At 47.9% G+C, this 22,148-nt stretch overlaps 1 protein-coding gene across 1 annotated transcript in view; it reads right to left on the reverse strand.

Annotated features, from left to right (window-relative positions):
- The window catches only part of RELN (reelin), a 1,440,257-nt gene that overhangs the window by 919,362 nt on the left and 498,747 nt on the right, over window positions 1–22,148 (reverse strand). The gene's annotated exons all lie outside the window — the stretch shown is intronic.

Here is a 22,148-nt window from a genome sequence, read left to right on the forward strand (position 1 = left end):
CGGATGCCACCACCCTTGAAAAGAAGCAAGCTCATGATCTGAGCCCAGGAGACTGTGTGAGAATTAAAGTACACAGAAGAAGGTACTGTCTGGTCCCACGTTGGGGAAAACCACAACAAGTGATTTTGACTACAACAACAGCTGTGAAGTGTGCTGGGATCAAGAACTGGATTCATGCTAGTCACACACTGAGAATCCCAAATCCAGTGGATAACAAAGAAGGAGAATATTTTGAGGAGTCAGAGACTAGTTCTGAATCGGATGCTGAAGAAACAAGAACAAGAGAAAATACTGAAAGGGGGGAGTCAGAACCAAGTTTGATCGTTGCCCCAGAAAATATTCCCTTGAGAAGAAAATTACATATTTCTGATACTAGCTCAGACTCAGAGACTGAACAAGCACAGGTACATTGGAGAAAAGAGAAAATCAGTGAAGAGACAATCAAATAAATTGTTTTTTTTTTTTTTTTTTTTATAAAAACCTTTATTTATATCAGTCTGGAACACAGCTATTCAGCCGACATCCCGGAGGTTCGGCAGCCAAGTAAGAACCACACATGGAGGTGTCCATAGCTCTGGTGCAGGAGAAGACAAAGGTTCCTTTTTTTAGAACAACCTAAAATAAATAACACAAGCAAGGCAGTGTACCCAATAAACACGTGCAAGTTCCCGGTGGGAGCGCAGCCCCATTCTCAAACACAGAACAAAACCACCGATCGGGCGGATGAGGGAGAAGCAGAGGCACTAGCAATCTAACGTAATATCCTCATAGTAATCCCAAGTTGGAAGTAAGGCTAGGGGGAAAGGTGCTCCTCCAACGGTTCAGTGGCCGGGGGCAGACATATATCCCCCCTATACTGGTTCCATCGCCCCCATATCTTATGCCATTTCTTAGGCCGCCCCCGGGCACAGTACGCCGTCTTCTCCCTAAACATGCTCCAGTCCATATTTTCCATCCATGCTTCCACAGCGGGAGGTCTCTGAGAGCCCCACAGTCGCGCAATATCACGCTTCGCCACCATATTTCCCAGGGTCACCCATTGAGTCTGCGCAGCATCATAGTCAGTAGGACCCCAGACATTCAAAAGACAGCGCCGTGCCTCTGGCAACAGTGCAAAGCCCGTGACCTCCTGCATCACTACATGAATTCGCTTCCAGAACTCCGCAATCACACCACATTCCCATATGATATGTAAGAAGGTGCCCACCGTCCCGCAGCCCCTCTTACACAAACCATCCTCGGAGAAACCCATATGAATCAGTCGGGGGCCCGTGACATAGACTCTATGAAGTATCTTAAGCTGCACTAGCCTTAGCCGTGCCGGGATCGCGACCTCCTTAGGAGAGGAAATGGCATACTGCCAGTCCTCATCATCCAGTTCAAGACCGTCCTTAGTCCACTGATCACGCACCCCGAGGAGGAGGTCGGTCCGGACGTTAACAAGCTTCTTATAGATTAAGGAGATTGTACTCTCCGGCATATGGCCATCCAGAATCCGATCCTCCAAAGGAGAGGACTCGGGCACAGCCTCCCCCTCGACGAGGACGGACCGCAGAGCGTGGCGCACCTGTGCGTACCGGAAATATTCCGTAGCCTCCAGATCGTACTCCGTCCGTAGCTCATCAAACGATTTCACTCGAATCAAATAAATTGTTGATAAGGAAGTTCCTGATGAAAAGCTGAGAGAAATTCCACCTGAAATAACAAAAATAGATGAACAGGTGCCAGATACAGAAAGAGAGGGAAAGATTCTTGCGGAAGACCCCCGAGGAGTTGTAGGGAATTCGAACATCCAGTTAGAGGAAGGGACAATTAGTCAGCAGGAAGATTGTGTGCAAGAACCACGAGGAGGGACAGAAGTAGGGAAAATAAAAGAAGTGGTGGAAAGAAGAAGAGCTGAAAGCAAAAAGCAAGTTGAAACAGAATCAGAGGAAAGTGATGAAGAAGTACCAGAAGGTCGAGTCTTGAGAAAAAGAGCATGGAGAGCTGAAAAGAATGATAAAGGAAATAAATCGAAAAGACCAGCAAGAGATGAAATCTGGCCAAACAAGATAAAGAGATTAAGATATCGACTGACACAAGTGAATTCACCAAGAGCAGAGCAGGTGAATGAAGTATCAAGTCAAGAAAAAACAAAAATTGAGAAAATAACTACAGCAGAGGAAAACAAAAGAACGAGAAAGCCCAACCAGAAGTATAAGTCGCCAGAATGGTCGTATGTGGCCCTGCCTGAAATAAAAGAAGAGGCGGATAGCCAAGAGAATCCAGAGGTGACTGTACCGGAAGTGGTTGAGGAAGACGAAGAATCGGAAATCCTGAGAGTTATCTTGTCCGATATTGGAGAAGAGACAGATGTTCAGTAAGTTGTGTATCAAGATTATGAGAAAAAAGTGAAAGATGATCAAATGCCAAACTGAATAAGACAAAAAGTGCTGCTAATGGAAAGGAAATAGAATACTGGGAAAGACATAACTGATAGAACCAAGTAGGTGCTTAGAGCCTTGGATTAGACAAAACTAGTTGTGAAGTAGAAGAGGCTAAGTCAAAAGACACATCATTTTTACGAAAATGGCAAACATAGAAAGAAGAAAAGCTAAATGTGTATTTCTAAAACAATGGTTTAAAATGTGTTGTTGTTGTACAGGATTATTAATGCTTCTATGGAGTGTATTAGCTTTGATGATATCATTTAAGATTACCTTAGAAACAATAGAAGGACATAGTGAGAATAAAACTAATATAGAAAAGATTCAGAAAGTATATCCGACTAAAATAGATAGGAATTATCTACATAAAGATAGGTCCATAAATGATTTCTCTAACAATGTGTTTTCGAAACTACTGTATGAATATGTAAAGACAATGGATGTGAGGGACTGCTACGTTTGCATGCAGCTACCTGCATCTGTATCGGAGGGAGTGACCTGCCATCACCTTCCAGTAACCTATGGAATAACATGTAGTGTAATAGCTAGTCTGTTTTACAAAATAGGGAAATTAGAATAATATTTTTCAGATGTAGATAATATATTTTCACAAGTACCTGCAATTAACAAATTGAATAAAGTAAAGCTTGCAAAGGTGAATTTTTCTTAGAAACTAAAGAACTAACATTAGAATATATATTTAGAAATAATTTGACTTGCAGTTTAAAGAAAGAGGAAAGGACGTTCTTGGATATGGTTGAAGAAAGGAGATTGAAAATGCAAAAGAAAGCATCTGAGGGAAAAGAGGAAAAGACAGTCTGGGATGTTCAAATGGAAAAACACTTGAAGGGAGAAGCTAGTCCAACTATAGCTTTAGATTGGCCCCAGAAAGGAAAGTTGTGTATTAGAAGGCATCAAACTGCATATGATAATTACTTTGTAGGTAACATGGAGTGCCATGATACATACCGAATCATGGGTGGATGGGGATTTAAATGAGGAAATGATCCAGTTTTTCCTGGATTATATTTTATCTGCGGGACCAAGGCATATTTTCGGTTGCCAGACCATTGGTATGGCACATGTTATGTAGGTCTGGTTTTCCCAAAGATATTCCACATGGGAAGAGGAGAAGATGGTGTACATAAATTAGGTAGTCTACTAACACGTAGAAAAAGAGAATCCTGGTCAGAAATTGTGGGAGAAATTTTTGGAGCATTGATACCAGCAGTGGGAATATCTCTGAATGCACACAAAATTAGAAAACTATCAACAGTAGTGGATCACTTGTCAACAAGCACCGCTGGAGGATTTTTATTGGTAAATACTGAAATGGTTGCCATGCGTGCCATGGTAATGCAAAATCGACTTGCCCTTGATATAATATTGGCGAAAGAGGGTGGAGTCTGTGGAATGCTGAAGGTTCAACATTGTTGTACTTACATTCCGGACGAAAGTAAAGATCTAAAGATCTATATTAAAACTATAACTGAATTGCATGAGGAAATTACACCACTGGAGGTTGAAAGTGTTTGGGAAAAGATTGGGAAGAAACTTTCTTCTATTAAAGATTTCCTGTTAATCTTAGGTGGTACATTTATAGGTAGAATCCTATTTCCATTAACATGTGTGATTTTTATAGTATTAATTTCAAGATTAGGATGTTTATGTCATAAAAGAAAGAAAATACAGAAAAAGTTAAAAAGAGAAAATTTGAAAAGGAGACAGAATAAGAAACAAGAGAGAGAAATTGAAGAAGTAGAATTAGAAGAAATGAACGACAGTATGTATAGAACAGCAAGAAGAGAAGAAATTGGGGAAACAGAGATGTGAATTAATCTAAAGAATTCATTTCGCTTTCTTGACAAATTGATACAAAATTTTAATGGTGTGGTGATAAAATCACCAAAGGGGGATTGATGGAGCGGGTAGTACAACATTTTGTATACCTCCCCCATTCTGCACGAAAATTATTAATTATATAATCTATTAACTATAATATTATTAAATGAGTTTGCATGTTTATTAATCAACATTATTAATATATTCGAATTATACGTGGGATTTGCATTTTGTATGGCTAAATAACCTTTATGACTAAAATCCGTACGCATACTAACAAGTAGTATATGTAGTAATTACAATACTGCATGATATATGTTGCTTTTGTAATGTCTTGTAATATTGCCCAGGAGGAGGACCAAAAGGGTGAATATAATTGCTTTAAATGTTGCTATACGCTAGATCAATACAAACACATAGAGGGATTAGTAAGGGCTTAACATTAGATTCATTATTTCTATGTATTAATTACTCTTTTGTGTTTGTTTCGCTCAAGTTGGTGTTTGGGCCTAAATCAAAGATGGCCGCTGACACTACACGACGAAGTGGCCACTGTCCCACGAGGCGCGGAGTGAGCTACGCAGGCGCGAGAAATCTCCTAAACCTCGGCACAACCTTTGTTCCCCATGTACCCGAACAAGGACACAGTGGGAAGACGGCCAAGACAGAAAACAATCGACCTTACAATAAACCGGAACAGACTGACTTTTAAACGAACCCATGACCTCACCCCTCGAACTGCATTAAGATCCCAAAAACTTACATCAGACGATCTCAACCAGCCAATCACGACTGTGCTAAAACATAAAATGTATCATCTTTGCTTCAATTTTATTATAAAAATGCATGGTAGAATAGAAAGGGAATCCCGCTGCGTTTCCTGAATCTTAGAGGGTCCGGGTGCTGTTCGACCATTTGATGACTGCAAACCCTTCTTAAGTCTATGGACAATGATAGATGCTTGCACGTTTTTTGGTCCTTTGCCGATCTTTGGGACTATAGCGTGCTGAGCAGAAAACTTTGAGATTTCGCCTGCTTTTGGACGATTGACTGCAAATTTGATTATGCAGAGCCAATGAATTAGAGGACCCAAATAGCCAGATTAGGTAAATATGACGTTCTGCGTTTTACTAAAATTTTGATAAACTTTCCAATACTTTGATGAGACAAATGCAAATTTAAATTTAGATAAACAATTATTGATTAATGAGAATTCAGGAGTTGTGAGTTTCATTTAAGGGACAGATTCCGAAGTCTTAAAATGTGTTTTAGCTGGTTCTAAATCACCATCAACCAATCCAACTAAATTTGGTCCATTGACCGAAGTGGGAGGAGTGCCTTGATGTTTAGGATTAAGGATCTGTAGGCGAAAGGGAGTTAATGTATATTTTGTAAATTACTTTTCCTTCCCTATAGGTTATAAGGTGTTCCCCTCACATGTATGCGGCACTTGAAGCACTCATCCCTCCTGTGTGCACAGACCGGTGTGGAAGTAATGTGTGAGTGCTGGTGTTGTGGGCCCCATCAATGACTGCATGTGTGAATGAGTTAGTGTGTCGTCGGGTCTGTGACGCGGGGAGGATACCGGTACAGGGTTGTTTTCCCCGTTGCTATGGTTTTTGCGCTGCAACACTAACCTTCTAGACTTACATAAAGAAGACAGAAATTGTATGGTTTGACAACAGCATGCTTGCTCTTAAACAAACACTGGTGAAATAGCTCTCCTTCCACTCACTTTTCATGATTTGTAGAGAGACTTCAAGTTTTAAATGGAACACCATATTTTATTGTACTCCGCACTTTATTAGATATCATCGCTGCTGGAACAAGATGATTAACTATCATAACACCAATAAGACCCTTTCCCTCCTACACTTTTTTATGCTTGAATGAATTTAGAAGGGGAACTTACTGCTTATTACAAATGTGTAAGACCTGGGGTCACCAAGCCCTAAGGGGGTAACGTGACTCGAGCGGTTGGGAACCCGACGGCTTAAGTGTAAAGTGACCATACAACACACACATCCCCTGAAGCAGGAAACGCACACAATAATGGACGCCACACCGTAGGATCAGTGAAAATCAAACAAGTTTATCTAAGCAGTTCGATTCAAATGCAGTTCATGAGATGGCAAGGGGCATTACTTGAATACATTGACATTAGAATCACCAGCATTTCATTATGGTGCCATAGGCAGTACCTGAATACGTTAGCGTCAGATTCACCAGCAATTCACTATGATGCAATAGACAGTACCTGAATACATTAGCGTCAGATTCATCAGCAATTCATCATAGTTCCATTGGCAATACCTGGCGAACCTGGGGGAGCGGTAAACACAGCGGTTAACCAGCGTGCTGCGCCCCTCCCACCACTAGCGCTTCAACCTGCCGTGGGTACCTTGCGCGGAATCTAGCGATTATCAGCGCGTGAAATAGGACTGGAAAATGTAGCGCCACCTATGGAAGACTACTAGCGCTTCAAGGCAGGACTCACAAGCATATCATTACCCCGGGCATTACTAGCGCTCCAGAACAGAACTTGAGCACATAGCGCTACTCGTAATCACAAGGCATTAGGCACTTCAGAGCAGAACTCGAGAACACATGGCTACTCGTAATCCTAAGCATTAAACACTTCCGAGTAGAACTCGAGAACACATGGCTACTCGTAATCATAAGCATTGAACACTTTTGAGAAGAACGTAAGAACACAGCGCTTCTCGCACTCAGCAGGCCTTAAGCAAGCGGTCCCCTTTGTCGCGGCAGTCTCAAGGCAAGGGGGCAATCCCACGGAGGGGAATCAGAGTCTCGGCCGGCACCGGAGCGGTCGCCAGACGGTACGGTGACGCTCCCGACCAGCAGGGAGCACACCGGGTCCTCCGCAAGCCTCCCGGGGAGCAGGGGGGTGAGTCCCAGGCCTTTACACGGCCACGCTACCTCCCAGCCCCCAGGGGTTACCTTGATCTCGGCGTCCGGGTCTCGGGAGACACTCGGGGGTTCCTTACGGCTTCAGGCCCCGCAGTCAGCGCGCTCAGCGGCGGGGGCGGCGACACGCAGTCCGCCCTCGTCACGTGGGGCGGTAGACAGCTTCACGGCCTTCCCAGGCCTTCCGCGACTCACTCAGACGCTGCGACGGCAGCGGCGGGCCCCGGGCTTCTCCGCGGGCCCCGACTCGACGAGGAGTAACTTCTGGTCCCTGGGCTGCGGCGGTAAGCGCGCTTCCGGTCCCCGCGCCAGGGGGGGGGGGTACAAATTAGGCGGGATGACAGCGAGCTCAGAGCTCAGCGTGGGACGGACTCGGGGGATTCCAGGCCAGGTCGGAGAGCGCAGGGGACACAGCGCTAGTACCTGGTTGATCCCCAGCAGTCAGTTGCAGTTCAGGGTTCAATAAGGAGCTTCAGCATTGGATCTCAGCATTCAGTTTCAGCATGAAGTTCCAGCGTTTAGTTTCAGCATTCAGTTTCAGCATGAAGGTTCAGCATAAAGTTTCAGCATTTAGTCTTTGCGGCGCAGATGTCACCGGCGCCCTTAGGGGTTCCGTTCCTTGGGGGGTAGGGATTGAGTTGGCGACTAGTTCCTTCCTAGTCAAGCTTAGCAGATGGCCCCTGGGTTCTCCTATCACTGGGCTAGATCAGTGGGCTGTACAGGATCCCTCACTCACTTAAAAGGCAGTACTCAAGTCCTGTCAATTTCAGAGGCATAAGTCCCTGGCTAGGCCCTACCGCCTACACTCCTGCGTGGATTTTGCCCAGGTCTGCTTCACTCCCACTGGCCAACTGACCAGAAAATGTTCCCTCCCTCACTTATGTATCCCTAGGTCAGGTGACCTCTATCCAAGGCGGCAAAAGTAAAAACCACACCTCCCTTCTAGAAGGTTCCAGCACATTCCAGGAGCTTCCCCATTCTACCTATGGGACAAAAAAGGCGGCAAACATTGTTGTGGGGTCCCAGCCAGCTCCTGGCAGCTAGGGTGCTACTAATGAAGACCACTCTGCAGTAGCAGGGGCCTGTGGCAGCCATCTTGGGAGAAGGGAGCGCCGGCACCTTAACACTGATTGGCAATGAAAAGGCGCCCGGAGACCTAAGTCCAACATAAAAATGAGGGTGGAAAAAATGAGGCACGATCAAAAATAGATTGGGGAGACCACCCTAGGGCTGACAGGTCCAACACGCGTCCCCCCCAGCCGAAAGAGGGGAGAGCTACCCAACCTCTAGGGAGTTCTCATCGCTAAGGCGGAAAAACCTGGAGAGACCGTCAGCATTGGCGTGGTCAACTCCGGGCCGATGTTCCACCCGAAAGTCCATCCCCTGTAGGGAAATGGACCACCTCAACAACTTGGGGTTTTTGCCTCTCATCTGCATGAGCCAGCGAAGGGGGCGGTGGTCGGTCTGAACGAGGAAGTGAGTTCCAAAGAGATATGGCCTCAACTTCTTCAGAGCCCAGACCACCGCGAAGGCTTCTCTCTCAATGGTGCTCCATCGCTGTTCCCGAGGGAGGAGTCTTCTGGAGATGAAGGCCACTGGTTGATCTTGGCCCTCGGTGTTGAGTTGCGAGAGCACCGCACCTATGCCGTGCTCTGAGGCGTCTGTCTGTACAATGAATTCCTTACTGAAATCTGGGGTTCCGAGTACTGGAGCGGTACACATCGCATGTTTCAGCGTGTCAAATGCCTCCTGGCAAGCAGCTGTCCATATGACCTTGCGAGGTTGCTTCTTCGAGGTCAATTCTGTCAAGGGGGTTACGATGGTACCATATCCCTTGACAAACCGGCGGTAATACCCAGTGAGGCCGAGGAAAGTTCTGACCTCTGTTTGGGTCTTGGGGGGCTCCCAAGCCAAGATGGTTTCTATTTTGGCCTGGAGGGGTTGCACCTTACCTCCGCCTACCAGGTGTCCCAGGTACACGACAGATCCCTGTCCAATCTGGCACTTGCTGGCTTTAATGGTCAGGCCAGCGCGTTGCAGCGCCTGCAATACCTCCTGGAGGTGCTGCAGATGGTCCTCCCAGGTGCTGCTGAAGACAGCTATGTCATCCAGGTATGCCGCTGAGAAGGACTCCAGACCAGATAGTACCTGATTCACTAACCACTGGAATGTGGCCGGAGCATTTTTGAGCCCAAAGGGCATCACTCGGAACTGAAAGTGGCCCTCGGGGGTGGAGAATGCTGTCTTCTCCCTTGCTCCATCGGCCATGGCAATCTGCCAATATCCGGATGTCAGGTCAATGGTGCTGAGGTACCGGGCTGCTCCCAGCCGGTCCACCAGCTCGTCCGCTCGTGGGATGGGGTGTGCATCTGTCTTTGTGACAGAGTTCAACCCCCGGTAGTCCACACAAAACCGAAGTTCCGGTGTGGTACCCGGTGGGGCCGCTTTCGGCACCAACACCACCGGACTAGCCCACGGGCTGCTGGAAGGTTCTATCACCCCCAGCTCCAACATCTTGGCTACCTCACGTTGGATGCTATCCTTCACTCGGTCAGAGAGCCGGTAAGACTTGTTCTTCACCGGGGGGCTGTCCCCTGTGTCCACATCATGGGTACACAGATGAGTAATTCCAGGCGTGAGGGAGAACAACGAGGCGAACTGTCCCAGGACATGGCGGCAGTCCCTCTGTTGCTCTGGGGTCAAGGATGGGGAAAGGACTACACCTTCCACAGAGCCATCCTTCTCCTGTACCGCTAGAAGGTCAGGAAGAGCTTCACTCTCTTCCTCTTCGCTCCCATCCGTCACCATAAGGAGACCAAGCTCTGATCGCTCATGGTGCGGCTTCAGGCGGTTGACGTGGAATACCTTTAGGGGCTGTCGGGGGGGTCTTTAGATCCACTACATATGTGGTCTGGCCTCGTCGCTCCACAATGTCATACGGACCAGTCCACCGGTCCTGGAGGGCACAAAGCTCCCCAGGTTCCATGACCCACACCTTCTGTCCAACGTCCAACTCGACCGTCCGAGCGTTGCAGTCGTACCACTCCTTCATAACGGTCTGGCTAGCCTCTAGGCTCTCTGAGGCCGCCTTCCACAGCTTGGCCATCTGGCTGCGGAACGCCAGCATGTAGCTGACAATGTCACGGGGAAGCTTCTGCGAAGTCTTCTCCCACCCCTCCTTCACTAAACTGAGGGGACCCCTAACGGGATAGCCATAGGGCAACTCAAACGGGCTAAACCCGACTCCCTTCTGCGGTACCTCCCGGTAGGAGAACAACAAGCAGGGGAGGAGGACGTCCCATTTACGCCTCAAGCCCTCTGGCAGGCTCCGGATCATTCCCTTCAAGGTTTTGTTGAAGCGCTCTACGAGCCCGTTAGTCTGGGGGTGGTAAGGAGTGGAGAACCGGTAGGTCACTCCACACTCCTTCCACATGGCCTGCATATAGGCCGACATGAAGTTCGTGCCTCTGTCCGACCCCACGACCTTGGGGAATCCCACTCGGGTAAAAATCCCCAACAGTGCCCGCGCCACCACCGGTGCAGTGATGGTCCTCAGAGGAATAGCCTCTGGGTACCGAGTGGCATGGTCCACCAAGACCAGAATGAACCGGTGTCCCGCTGCGGTCGGAGGGTCCAATGGCCCAACAATATCTATGCCGACCCTCTCAAAAGGGGTCCCGACCACCGGGAGCGGTTCCAACGGGACCTTCAATTTAGTCCCAGTCTTGCCACTTGCCTGACAAGACTTACAGGTCTTACAAAAGGTGTCTGAGGCGATCCTCATCCTGGGCCAATAAAAATGGGGGACCAACCGCGCAAAGGTTTTGTCCTGGCCCAGATGTCCAGCTAAGGGTATCTCGTGCGCTAACTCCAGCAGGAAGGCCCGGTAACATTGGGGGACCACTATGGCCCTCGAAGATCCATGCACCAGCACCTTAGGCTCACTGTACAGGAGACCATCCTCCCAATACACATGATATCCGCCCGCCTCCTGACTGGCCACTTGGGCTTCGGCCTGTCGCCGCATGCCTTCAAGCGTGGGGCACGCCCTTTGGCCTGACAAAATTCCTCCCACGTAGGCCCTCCTTCCACATGCCAGTCGGCAAGGGTCGGTATGTCCCCGACGGGAATGACATCCACCTCCGCGGACTCCGGGGGCACCTCTGCGGCCTCCCCATCCATCTCACGGGGCGTGTCCTCTACCACCTTCTTCTTTCCACTCTTGACGTTGGGTTGGACCATGATTCCAGGCTCCAACCCGGGGTGAGTTCCATGCCGGGCAGCCATGGACAGCGTGACTACGCATGTCCACCCTGGTAATCCCAGCATCTCGGTATGAGCTCGAAACTCGACATCTTTCCACTTGGTGTGCTCCAGGTCGTTCCCTAGCAAGCACCCCACAGGCAAGGCAGTAGGCCTTTGACTCCTCCCCACTCAAATGGAACACGAGCCACTGGATAGTGACTCACACTGCCGTCAGCCAATACGGCCGGATGGAACTCCTCGGGGACTACTTGGTCTGTGGACACCAGCCGCCTCACTACAGTGGTCATGCTGGCACCTGTGTCCCTCAGAGCCTCCACCTCCTCCCCGTTAACTTTCACCCTCTGCTGATATTTAGCAGTGTTTGGGGGCAGGGACACTACGGGGACCACCTCTCTATCCCCGAGTGAAACCAGGGTCAGACCTGTCCACTCCCCTTCCCTATCTAAGCGCAACTCCACCCCAAGCGCTACACTACTTACCCCGGGGCTTTTCCCGCCCGGTGGGGCTGGGGGTCGCTTGCGACACTTGGGATCTCCTTTGTAGTGTCCAATCTTCCCACATTCGTAGCACCTCACAATCCTTGGCTGCTGACTCCTGTCAGGGTAAGTGGGTTTTGGGGAATTGGACGGGGGTGGGGTTCCTACTCCTTTCCCAAACTTATTTTGGGGGCCTTTTGAGAACTCCACCTTTTTATCTCCCCCCTCTTTCTTCTGGGGGAAACCCTGTCCGCCTTTCGAGCCATCTCCCCCGGGGCCCTTGTGAGACACCCGGGTGCTCACCCAAATATCTGCCTCCTCCGCAAGCTCACGGGGATCCGTTAACTTGCGGTCCACCAGATGTTGGCGCAGCTCCGGAAAGCACTTATCCAAGAGGTGCTCCCGTAAAAAAAGATTGTACACCCCTTGGTAGTCCTGCACCTCGCTGCCACGCACCCAACCATCTAGTGCCTTGCGGGCATAGTCAAAAAAATCCACCCACGTCTGTGTGGACAGCTTATGGCTGCAACGGAATTTCTGCCTGTACCTCTCGGGGTTGAGACCAAATTTCTTGAGTAAGGCCTCTTTCATGGGGGCATACCTGACCTGATCCGCCTTGGTTAAGTATAACAGGGTGTCCCTGACATTGGGAGGTATATAGCGATACAAGCCCCCTCCCCAATTGCTCTCGGGAACCCCATGGGCAGTCAAGGCCACCTCGTATGCTTCCAACCACTTGGCAATATCATCCCACACTGTGTAGCTGGCAATGACTTCTTTGGGTAGGTAAAATTTTGACTCATGGGACTCTCTTGGTACGCTGCCACCATTGTCCTTATTGGACGCGTTTAACTGGAGGGCGCGCAGCTCCAACTCCTTCAGCTGAAGCTCGTGCGCCAGCTTCTTTTCCTCCATTGCCCATTTCTTGTTTTCTCTTTCTCTCTCTCTCTCATGTTCCAATTTTGCTAGCTCCCACTTTAACTGCCTCTCCTCCCTCCTGTCCTCATACTCCTCTGGAGAAGCACTCCTCCTAGACCCTGTCCTACTACTGGCCCCAGAACGTCTCCCTGGGGGCACATTTTCGGACACATCTACATTGAGTATGTCTAGGACTTCCTGGGCGCTCTCCTCCTGAGGTGCATCTGGCGCCTCCTGTCCCTCATCCTCTCTCCCTTCTGGGTGGGCCTCTACCCATGCCCTTAAGGCGGTACGGAGTTCCGGTCCTTTGGCCCTCCACACCCCAGGCACCCCCATCCCCTGCCCGAATTCCCTCAGTTGCCTTACAGTGTACCCCTCGAGGTCAGCTAACCGGAACTCCATCGTGACAGGTGGGGACCTAGATACTAAGGAAGAAAAACTCTAGGATATGGGTGACAGTTACCAGCTAACCAGGATTTTACACCCTCAGTCTGGACAGTGGAATGTAATCAGTGCAGTATTAAACAGTTGCAGAGCTTCAATCCAATAGGCGTTTAATTGTGGCACCCTCCGTTTCACGGGAGGGGGATGTATGACGTTACAACGCACACTTTTACAACGCATGCACTTACAACGCATTTTTTACAACGCATAATCCATTACAACGCACTACACTTACAACGCATGACACTACAACGCATTTTTAAAAACTACCTTTACAACGCATACCATTACAACGCATAATATTACATTGCATTTAAGGTAAGTATTAGATAGTATAGGGGTAAAAATTACTTTTCTAACTCCAGGGGGTGCAACAGTAGGGTAAGTGTTGGATAGTATAGGGGTAAAAATTGCTATTCTAACTCCAGGGGGTGCAACAGTAGGGTAAGTGTTGGATAGTATAGGGGTAAAAATTGCTATTCTAACTCCAGGGGGTGCAACAGTAGGGTAAGTGTTGGATAGTATAGGGGTAAAAATTACTATTCTAACTCCAGGGGGTGCAACAGTAGGGTAAGTGTTGGATAGTATAGGGGTAAAAATTACTATTCTAACTCCAGGGGGTGCAACAGTAGGGTAAGTGTTGGATAGTATAGGGGTAAAAATTACTATTCTAACTCCAGGGGGTGCAACAGTAGGGTAAGTGTTGGATAGTATAGGGGTAAAAATTACTATTCTAACTCCAGGGGGTGCAACAGTAGGGTAAGTGTTGGATAGTATAGGGGTAAAAATTGCTATTCTAACTCCAGGGGGTGCAACAGTAGGGTAAGTGTTGGATAGTATAGGGGTAAAAATTACTATTCTAACTCCAGGGGGTGCAACAGTAGGGTAAGTGTTGGATAGTATAGGGGTAAAAATTACTATTCTAACTCCAGGGGGTGCAACAGTAGGGTAAGTGTTGGATAGTATAGGGGTAAAAATTACTATTCTAACTCCAGGGGGTGCAACAGTAGGGTAAGTGTTGGAAAGTGTAGTGTAATATTATGCGTTGTATTGGTAGGCGTTGTAATGGAATGCGTTGTAAAGGTAGTTTTTAAAAATGTGTTGTAGTGTCATGCGTTGTAAGTGTAGTGCGTTGTAATGGATTATGCGTTGTAAAAAATGCGTTGTAAGTGTAGTGCGTTGTAACAGTTGCGTTGTAAAGGTTGTTCCCCCGGGAGGGTGCTGTATGGTCACAGGTACTAATCCCACCGCTCGCCAACAATGTAAGACCTGGGGTCACCAAGCCCTAAGGGGGTAACGTGACTCGAGCGGTTGGGCACCCGACGGCTTAAGTGTAAAGCGACCGTACAACACACACATCCCCTGAAGCAGGAAACGCACACAATAATGGACGCCACACCGTAGGATCAGTGAAAATCAAACAAGTTTATCTAAGCAGTTCGATTCAAATGCAGTTCATGAGATGGCAAGGGGCATTACTTGAATACATTGACATTAGAATCACCAGCATTTCATTATGGTGCCATAGGCAGTACCTGAATACGTTAGCGTCAGATTCACCAGCAATTCACTATGATGCAATAGACAGTACCTGAATACATTAGCGTCAGATTCATCAGCAATTCATCATAGTTCCATTGGCAATACCTGGCGAACCTGGGGGAGCGGTAAACACAGCGGTTAACCAGCGCGCTGCGCCCCTCCCACCACTAGCGCTTCAACCTGCCGTGGGTACCTTGCGCGGAATCTAGCGATTATCAGCGCGTGAAATAGGACTGGAAAATGTAGCGCCACCTATGGAAGACTACTAGCGCTTCAAGGCAGGACTCACAAGCATATCATTACCCCAGGCATTACTAGCGCTCCGGAACAGAACTTGAGCACATAGCGCTACTCGTAATCACAAGGCATTAGGCACTTCAGAGCAGAACTCGAGAACGCATGGCTACTCGTAATCCTAAGCATTAAACACTTCCGAGTAGAACTCGAGAACACATGGCTACTCGTAATCATAAGCATTGAACACTTTTGAGCAGAACGTAAGAACACAGCGCTTCTCGCACTCAGCAGGCCTTAAGCAAGCGGTCCCCTTTGTCGCGGCAGTCGCAAGGCAAGGGGGCAATCCCACGGAGGGGAATCAGAGTCTCGGCCGGCACCGGAGCGGTCGCCAGACGATGCGGTGACGCTCCCGATCAGCAGGGGGCGCACCGGGTCCTCCGCAAGCCTCCGGGGGAGCAGGGGGGTGAGTCCCAGGCCTATACACGGCCACGCTACCTCCCAGCCCCCAGGGGTTACCTTGATCTCGGCGTCCGGGTCTCGGGAGACACTCGGGGGTTCCTTACGGCTTCAGGCCCCGCAGTCAGCGTGCTCAGCGGCGGGGGCGGCAACGCGCAGTCCGCCCTCGTCACGTGGGGCGGTAGACAGCTTCACGGCCTTCCCAGACCTTCCGCGACTCACTCAGACGCTGCGACGGCAGCGGCGGGGCCCCGTGCTTCTCCGCGGGCCCTTACTCGACGAGGAGTAACTTCTGGTCCCTGGGCCGCGGCGGTAAGCGCGCTTCCGGTCCCCGCGCCAGGGGGGGAGGGGGTACAAATTAAGCGGGATGACAGCGAGCTCAGAGCTCAGCGTGGGACTGACCCGGGGGATTCCAGGCCAGGTCGGAGAGCGTAGGGGACACCGCGCTAGTACCTGGTTGATCCCCAGCAGTCCAGCAGTCAGTTGCAGTTCAGGTTTCAATAAGGAGCTTCAGCATTGGATCTCAGCATTCAGTTTCAGCATGAAGTTCCAGCGTTTAGTTTCAGCATTCAGTTTCAGCATGGAGGTTCAGCATAAAGTGTCAGCATTCAGTCTTTGCGGCGCAGATGTCACCGGCGCCCTTAGGGGTTCCGTTTCTTGGGGGGTAGGGATTGAGTTGGCGACTAGTTCCTTCCTAGTCAAGCTTAGCAGATGGCCCCTGGGTTCTCCTATCACTGGGCTAGATCAGTGGGCTGTACAGGTTCCCTCACTCACTTAAAAGGCAGTACCTAAGTCCTGTCACTTTCAGAGGCATAAGTCCCTGGCTAGGCCCTACCGCCTACACTCCTGCGTGGATTTTCCCCAGGTCTGCTTCACTCCCACTGGCCAACTGACCAGAAAATGTTCCCTCCATCACTTATGTATCCCTAGGTCAGGTGACCTCTATCCAAGGCGGCAAAAGTAAAAACCACACCTCCCTTCTAGAAGGTTCCAGCACATTCCAGGAGCTTCCCCATTCTACCTATGGGACAAAAAAGGCGGGCTCGTGTTGCAACATTGTTGTGGGGTCCCAGCCAGCTCCTGGCAGCTAGGTTGCTACTAATGAAGACCACTCTGCAGTAGCAGGGGCCTGTGGCAGCCATCTTGGGAGAAGGGAGCACCGGCACCTTAACACTGATTGGCAAAGAAAAGGCGCCCGGAGACCTAAGTCCAACATAAAAATGAGGGTGGAAAAAATTAGGCACAATCAAAAATAGATGGGGAGACCACCCTAGGGCTGACAGGTCCAACAAAATACCTTTTTGTAATATGTGTGATGCTCTGTATCTATAGTTATTTTCTATGCATTTTTGTCTAATTAACAAAAATGCTAACTTGAGCATCCACCTAGTTCAGAGAACTCAGAGAAACCACCATACTTCAGCAAGTGTGAACCTTGGAAATCATGCTACTCAGCCCTCCCTTAAAGTCTCTGTTAAACATTGGGTTACTGGTTGACTGGGGTGTGAGCCAAGCAGCAACCACAATAGTAGCCAGTTTAAGACTCAAGCAACCCCAATTCATCCTGTGCTCACCCCCTGGTACCTTGGCACAGAGCAGTCAGGCTTAACTTAGAGGCAGTGTGTAAAGTATTTGTGCAACACTTCAAACAGTCAAACATTGAAAACACTACACAAAAAGATCCTATATCAGGTTTAGAAAAATAGATCTGAATTTAATGAATAAGACAAGACCCGAACGAAAAAAGTTCTATCAGGTGAAACGGAGTTACGATTTTTCAAAGAATAAACTGCAATGTACTGCCTAGAAGCATAAAGCCCCGACTGTGATTATCTGGTTGCACTGGACTGGGTCAAGGTGAAAAGTCAGGCTGACCATGATGGAGTACGGGTCGGATACAGTCCCAGATTAATCCAGCTGAATTTTTACCTTCTTAAGTTTTGTTCTAAGAGTCCCGTTAGCATTGGAGTGCAAGAGGAGCAAGGAGAGGGTCGCCAGGAGCAAGGAGAGCATTGTGGGTGGCAGTCAGCGTGGTGCGAAGAGCAGGCGAGGTGTCACAGATAGGTGGGCTTGAGTCTCACATCGGTGGTCCCCTGCAGTCTGTTGATGCTGCTGTGCAAAGAGGTGGACTGGCAGTGGCTTATGCTGAATTTTGGTGCAGGCAGCGCAGTTCCGGTGCGAACAGGCCCGATCATGATCGCAAAGAGCCCAAAAGCTTGATTTAAAGAGCCTGTAAGCCCCACTATGGGTCCAGGACCTGAGAGTCACCACTTGGTGGTCGGAAACTCACTGAAGATGGCTCCAGGAGATGTTGGAGAGCCTTTTATGTCCCTGAGACTCAGATCAGGAGGCAAGCCGCCTAGCCCTTTGAGTCACTTTAGGGTCCTGGGTTCAAGATGAAGTTGCAGGTCCAGTTCTTCTACCCAAGGGAAGAGGGCAGCAGGTCAGCACAACAAGGTATCAGTTTCTTCAGAGCAGCAGTTCAGCAGTGTGGCAGTACTTGTAGCAGCACAGCCTTCTTTCTGGCAAAGTATCCACAGGTCCAGAAGTGTACTGAAGAGTTGGTGTCTGAGGACCTTCTTTTATGCACAAGTGTGCCTTTGAAGTGGGTAGAAGCTTCTCGAGGCTTGCTCTTGAAGTGCACAGAAGCCCTGCCTTTCTGGCCCTGGATCCAGACTAACTACAGGGGGTATGCAGCTGATTCAAGTGTAAGTGGAGTTGTACCAGGTCTCCTCCCTCCCATCCTGCCAGTGATGGCCCATCCAGTCACACCTAAGCTCCCATTGTGTGTGCCTGTCTGGGAGGAATACACAAAGCCCAACTGTCACCCACACCCAGTCATCTGACCCAGAGACAGGCTGCAGGCACCAAATGGCTAAGTCAAGAAAGTGGTAACTTTCTAAACGTGGCATTTTCAGAATTGTAATTTAAAATCCGACTTTACCATTAGTTAAGATTTTTAATTAGGACTACAGAGACACCAAACATTAACTGGTTATCTCTTCCCATTTTGAAATGACACTTACTGAATGTAATAAGGCAACTCCAATGCTATCCTATGGGTGAGAGAGACCTTGCAGTAGTGAAATATGAATTTAAGAGTTTTTTCACCACCGGAACATGTAAAACGTAAAAGTAAATGTCATAGTTTTTAAATACATTGCATCCTGCCCCCTAGGCCGTCCAAGGCCTACCCTACAGGTGACTTATATGTATTAAAAAGGTAGGTTTGAACCTGGCAAAAGGTTTATTTTGCAAGGTCGATATGGTAGTTTAAACTGCACACACAGGCTCTGCAATGGCAGGCATGAGGCATGTTTAAAGGGCTACTTAATTGGGTGGCACAATCAGTGTATTTTGCTTACTCGCCCTATGTGCGCCAGTTATGCCCACACTTGGGTCCTGGGCTCACTGTGCCACTAGATTCAAGCTAGCCTGGCTGATGAGGGGTGATGCCCCAAAACCGGTCCCAGGATGCTTGTTTCCGGTCCAGTGAAGACCTGGCTTGGCAGTACGGGCTGGACTGTTCCCATGAGGCCCAGGGTCAAGAATGATTTGCATATGGCTGGGTCTAAACTGGAGTGGCATGGTGAGCAAAAGAACCATGGATTTAACCCAGATCTAGTAACTGGGGGTGAATGTTTGATTTGCTCTGCAATCCGTCCATCATCTGTGTGTCTTTTGCAGATACACTAGTAGCATTTATTTTAAATTCTTTGGACAGATGTAGTGCCACTTTACTAGGGACTTATAAGTAAATTAAATTTGCCAACTGAATATAAGCCAGTGTTACCATGTTCTAAGCAGAGAGTACAAGCACTTTAGCACTAGTTAGCAGCGGTAAAGTGAGCAGAGTTTTAAGGCCAGCAAAAACAAAGTCAGAAGAAACAGGAGGTCTGAAGGAAAAAAAATAAGGGAAACCACGACAAGGATGCCAGGTATAACAGTCTCTCTGTTAAAATACTTCATGTCCTGTGCTGTGTCTTTAAAATATGTATACACAGTGTAAAGGCGACCTTTACTGCACTCTACAAAATTTACATTTTACATCTCAGAATCTTTTTTAAATCTTTCTATGTCTTTGTGGGCCTTTTTCTAATTGAACCTCCCACATACAAAGATATGTTTTCTTATCCTAGTATACCTCCTTGGCCTCTAGATCCAGAGCCAACAATGTATCTTACCTCCAAACCTAAGCATAGATATCATGAGTTTTCTTGTGAAGACCCTGCCTGTAGTTTTATATCAAATACATCAAATGTTCCATTGCTGGATTGTCAGGAAAGAGTTCTTTGGCTGGCCCCATAATATAAACATATGAACTTTGTCTGACTAATCAGTGAGGCCAAAAAGACACATTTTAATAAATCAAAGTAGTCTTCTGTGTCTCCTGGTTTTGTCCACTACGCCTCCACCTGTACCACCTGTTCTAAACACTGTACATTATTGAATTGCTGCTGATCCTATGTTGCTGACATGCTTTTCCCCAAATTCATGGTATTTTTCCTGATCCTAACTCATTCTTCTCTTACAATATTAAGGCTGTCAGTCACATTATTTCTCATATACTCAAACCCTTATTTCCATACACCGCCATTCCTGTAGGTGTATATGTGATTCCAGTTAATCAAGAGGTCAGAGATTAAGGGCACCCGAAGTTCGTTACAGATATAACCATTGGAGGCACATAAGACCGATTGCGGGCTCTGGCACATATTACTATTCAAAGTATATATTTTAGTCAGGTGGCATTCGGATCAAAATGAATCAGCCAAATATCAGTTGACGTATCGAAATTTAAAATAAATCAAATGTTGAGGTGACGGTCTAGCTTGTCTCCAACCTACTTCCTTGACCAAGTAGAAACACTGTGATACGTCAGGCAACAAGTACCTTTTAAAGTTATCTCTATGGATGCACTAAGCTTGCACTTTTTGAGCTCCAAAGTTTATAGCCCAAAGACATCTTGTGAAAAAACGCATTCAGAGGTAGCCTTTATTGTCCATGAGCTAGCAAATGTAGCACATCATGAATAGACTAGTTCAGGGTTCATTTGGGCTTCATGGGCAAATAAGAGGGGTCTCCTCCCAGTCTGACACCCCTAACTGGACCGGGACCTTCTGGAGAACTCAAATAAAAAAAATGTAATGTCCAAGAATGCTGCATGCAGGGCTCTCTGTATGTCCAGGTACAGTGTGCTGCAGTACTCAACCAGCAATTATGGCACCACAACCCACATGTGACCAATTCAGGTAGGACCGAATGTCGTTGAGACCAGTGAGATATGCACGTTGTGCTTGGGGCACAAGGTCAGATTATTGACCACACCCTGTGTGCAATATGGAGTACTCCCCAACGATCCAAGTGGTTTGGTTATTTGATTCTTTGCCACCACCTTTCCAACAAAAAAAATTGACAACATCAATAAGTATAGCAAGGCCAAGGGATGGTTGGTCTCTCACATGGGTGTCAGTGTAACAGGCTGTCGTCAACCGTCACGCTCCCAGTCGCAGGCGGCATTTAGACCAAGCGGGTCCCTTCATCTCTCAGAACCTTCATCGTGCTCCAGCTCTTTCCAGTGCATGTGTGTGTGTCTGTGTGTCTGTGCCCATGGAAGGAGGGGCTCATCTACTCTAGTTCTATGCTGACATGTCCTAGGCTTCAGGAGCAAACAAATCGTATCTATTGGTTCCTAACTACTTTCGCTTATATTTCCAAGCTTTTACGTGCAACAGCAAACAAGTAATATGAAAGGAATACATAAATATAGCAGATTGGAGGGGAGAGCTGAAGAGACCCACATCTCCTCACGCTGCTGGCAGGACGCGTGTCACCAAAGAGCACGCATTTCTGTAGTAATGGCATTTCTTGCTGGTGGAATTTAAACGAAAATGCAGCCTTATACTTCACCTTAGCTTGCGTGACAACTATAATTTTTTGGGATAAAAAGCAAGTTTCTTTAAAGGTACTCTGGCTAAGGCATTTTCCAATCAACGTTTTAAGCAACCAACGATGCCCACTAACAACGCGTGTGGGACAGCAGGACATTTAATGGAAATGCGAAAACGTTGCATTATCAAAGGTCACAAACACCCATCGCTTCAGCAAAACCTTATGTCCAAATGTCAAGCCAGTTGGAACAAAGGTTATTTGATGTAATGACACACTTCAATGTGCTTCTATAACAGTGTTTCATTGTTATACGAGCACATGCAGTAAGATGGCTTACATGTTGAAAAGAGGGAGGCCCTGGCATCCATCCTCGGCAGACACAAGGAAGGTACACACTTAGGGCTCAGTTCTTGGAATGGTGTGCACAGCTGGCAGTCAGTTCTGTCATGCTCGTCGGTGTTTCTTGTGCGAGAGAAGAAATCAGAATTTTTTCTGACTCACAAGTTTCTCAGTGAGATTTTGAGACACTGTAAAAACGTTCATCCTGATCAGCGCTCAGTATCGCTTTCAACTGCATGGATAGTGTCTAATTCTTTCCCAGTCCATATGTGTCCACCCTGTCAATTCCCTGCAGTGGTTTTCCTCTCAACATTATTTTCCCACGCTCCTGGTTTCCATTCAATCCTCCAGTCTGTTTATTTTGCAGCTAACCCCAATGCCC

This window comes from Triturus cristatus, chromosome 4_1, assembly GCF_964204655.1.
Source record: "Triturus cristatus chromosome 4_1, aTriCri1.1, whole genome shotgun sequence".
Taxonomy (NCBI): Eukaryota; Metazoa; Chordata; class Amphibia; order Caudata; family Salamandridae; genus Triturus; species Triturus cristatus.